The 3,238-nt window shown below is 36.6% G+C and overlaps 1 protein-coding gene across 1 annotated transcript in view; it reads right to left on the bottom strand.

Moving 5' to 3' along the window:
- Positions 1-309: 309 nt before the first annotated feature.
- LOC112684866 overlaps positions 310-3,238 on the bottom strand; it is a 26,980-nt gene continuing 24,051 nt past the window's right edge. The window contains exon 5 of the mRNA XM_025556580.1: positions 310-492. The gene's annotated coding sequence lies outside the window, so the exon portion shown is untranslated. The remainder of the gene's footprint in view (positions 493-3,238) is intronic.

Raw genomic sequence — 3,238 nt, 5'->3', positions numbered from 1 at the left:
TCAATTCTGAATATAAAAAAAACTACAGATATACAGATATATGTATTGAGTATGTTTATAGAAAAGAGAGTAATATTTGTTATGGGGGTTACTTAAAAAAATTATTTAACATAATACTTAAGTATGTAAGTATATTTAGTTTCATTACGTGCTACATTGACCGGTGATATAACGATTTAGATGATTTCTTACATTTAGTGACCGCCCGCCTCGTGCAAGACGGCTTGGCACGAATCATACGTATTATTTGAACAATAATTAAGCACATGTGAAAAGAAGTCCTTGATACGTTTCGACCAGTCAAAAAATATGTTTCTCTGTCCGTGCTTGAACACTGTATTGAATTGTGCGAAACAATTTCCAATACATCCAAACTGGCGGTGACTATTATGCAGCACGTATAGAGATTTCAAAAACTAATTCGTACGTGTGCGTTTAGTTGGTCCGTAGTCGGTCATATGTATATGCAGCACGTATGCATGTTGACAGGCCCTGTATGTAACAATGTATACACATACAATATAATAATATATAGTCAGTACGTACTCTACGCGTAAAAGTATATTGTACACGAATAGTTTGTCGCGCACACAGGAAAACGGTCAGATCCCTTAGTCGACGTGCTGGTCAGACGAATTATTATATATTTATTATTGTATCCCGTAAGTATAATCCAATATTGTTGGGAAAAAAAAATAATATATATATCTGTAAAAACAATTTTAAAAGAAATCGTTATGTGCCGTCCCATTTTCTGTGCATAACGGAACATGATCCATTCATCAATGCTTTATTGACGTTTATCGTTATTACTATGTATTGTACATTGGTATTTTTCCTATCTCTGTCTTCCTACCACCCACCGGCCACACCACATTTCCTATTCAAGCTAAAAGAAAATAATTTTTTTTATACATTTACGTGCCCGAGACCAAAACGCGTGGTTCCAAATATCTACTTTGACCCGCAAGGAACAGTGCTCGCAAACAAACAATGGTGCGCCACTCTATACTTGGTCTTGTTGCGCGCACAACACACGGGTGGAACGAAGACGCACTGAGATTATAAGCATGAACACGCACGGAGCGAGGGACAAGGATGGATGTGCTCTCTGTTGGACCGTTATAATAATGTTCAACCCCGACCGAAACTACCCCCTAAGAGTACACGAAGCCATTAGAAAACCGGTTTCTTCGTTTCTCTCATATAATTTTTTTTTTTCATCGTCTGCGCCATCGTCGATTTGTTTTTCCTTCTCTCTCTCTCTCTTGTACATTCGTGCAAAGTGGTGTTGAGAATATTTCTGTGTACGGAAGACTAGAAAAATAAAATATCTTTACAATAATAATATACAGTGAGTGAATAAGAAAATATGACTGAGTGTGTGTGTATGTGTGTGGGAGTATATTCGAAGGATACTGCAGGAGTTCTATTATATATACGGACATCGGAACACGTATATACTTATATACATACATACACACAAACACATACATATATATATATAATGCGGTCGAGTGGACCGGCAATTGATTTTCGGCGCGTATGAAAAAGAGAAAAAAAAATATGGTAAAGTAAATTTTAAAAAGAACACGCACTGCCCCGTTGACGACGGCAACGTCTCTATCGTCATTTTTATAATATAATAATAAAGTTTTATCTTTCCTTGTACCTATATGTATATATTATACGCACGATAACAATGTGCGCGTCGTGAAAACTATTAAAACACGGTAACGTTTCTCATATACATGTATAAAAATAATTTTATGTTGGTCGGCCAGCAGGTAAACCTACCCCAATATTATCGATCACAACAGCGGCGGTCCTCTTCGTAACCTGCTGTACACTTTGCACACGGCTTACCGACCCGCCCGTTAATTTACAATTAAAAATCATCGTCCTGTAATGCATGTAATATAAGATACAAAACGCTGCAGGACGTATACACGTTATAATGCGTGTATGACAATGATTTTTACCTAGCCGTTTGAAAAAATAATGCCTTTCCCGTAGTAAACATATTTTTTATTCGTCTCGCGTTGCGAAATATTTATTAGTAAATTAATATCGTCGAATATCAGACGGACAATTTTACCTTTTTTTCTGAAAAGGCATATACAAAAGCCAACAACGTTTATTTATTCGCTAATACACTATTAAGAATTAATACATTATCCTTATGTATTGAAAAATTTTTCTTATACATGTCTTTACTTTTTCAATGCAAAAACTCGTACATGTAATAATATATCGTTTATGTATCGAAACTTAAAATATGTTTTATTATTAAATTACTATTTTTGTACTTAAAAATAACAATAGATTATATTCTTCAATGCTGTATACAATGCATCTAACGCGTTGTCGGAATGAAAATAATTTTACTTAAATGTTTCTCCATCTTTTTGCCTGTTGAAATCCTCGTACTCATACAGTTATATATAACGCATATTTACCGTTTGAACGCGAAACGTACGCGTAATTATTGTTGTACGACAACAGATTGCAAAGGGATGTTATTACTGTACTTATACGTATATATACAATACTGTAAACGTAATTCAATCGACGAAAAACCTTTTTGAGCATAATACGGCCGGACATGTGTACAGTATACGTAATGTGGCAAAGGTGTGTACGACGGCGTTGTTTTGTACGAGGATCGTTTCGGCGGTGGCAATTATAAAACCGGGCAATCCGCGCGGCGAATTCCTCCCGTGACAAACATTATTCGGCACAACCTGGTGCGCGCGGGCAATGGGTTTTTGCGGACGATTTATGGCTCGACAACAACGCGTCCATTACGGTGGATTTCGGTCGACAGACACGCACAGCCCGCCGTCTCGAGGAGAGAAATAGAAAAAAAAACGCAAAACAAAAAGCGATCGTTGGGGTCGCGAAAATCTACGTCCATTGACGTTGAACCGACCGCAATATATGTATATATATATATACTCAATATTATTACAATAATTATATTTTATCGTACAATATAATATCTGTATCATACGAAGAAGTTTACGTCGCCAAAATCAGAGACTAAATCCGCCGCGGCAACGACCTGCTTATGTACTTCTTTACGTAGGCATATTATACTATAAATACGTGTACAAAGTAGCCGATTCGGGGATCGCGCGCAATTTGTAATAAGTGTCCGGAGCACGACGAGGTCCCGCGTATTTTATTGTCGCGTCCGTAATATATTATACACACACACACATATATATATATATAT

Source organism: Sipha flava, unplaced genomic scaffold, assembly GCF_003268045.1.
Source record: "Sipha flava isolate LNK unplaced genomic scaffold, YSA_version1 258_pilon_pilon, whole genome shotgun sequence".
Lineage (NCBI taxonomy): Eukaryota > Metazoa > Arthropoda > Insecta > Hemiptera > Aphididae > Sipha > Sipha flava.
This window is presented reverse-complemented; position numbering and strand designations above follow the sequence as displayed.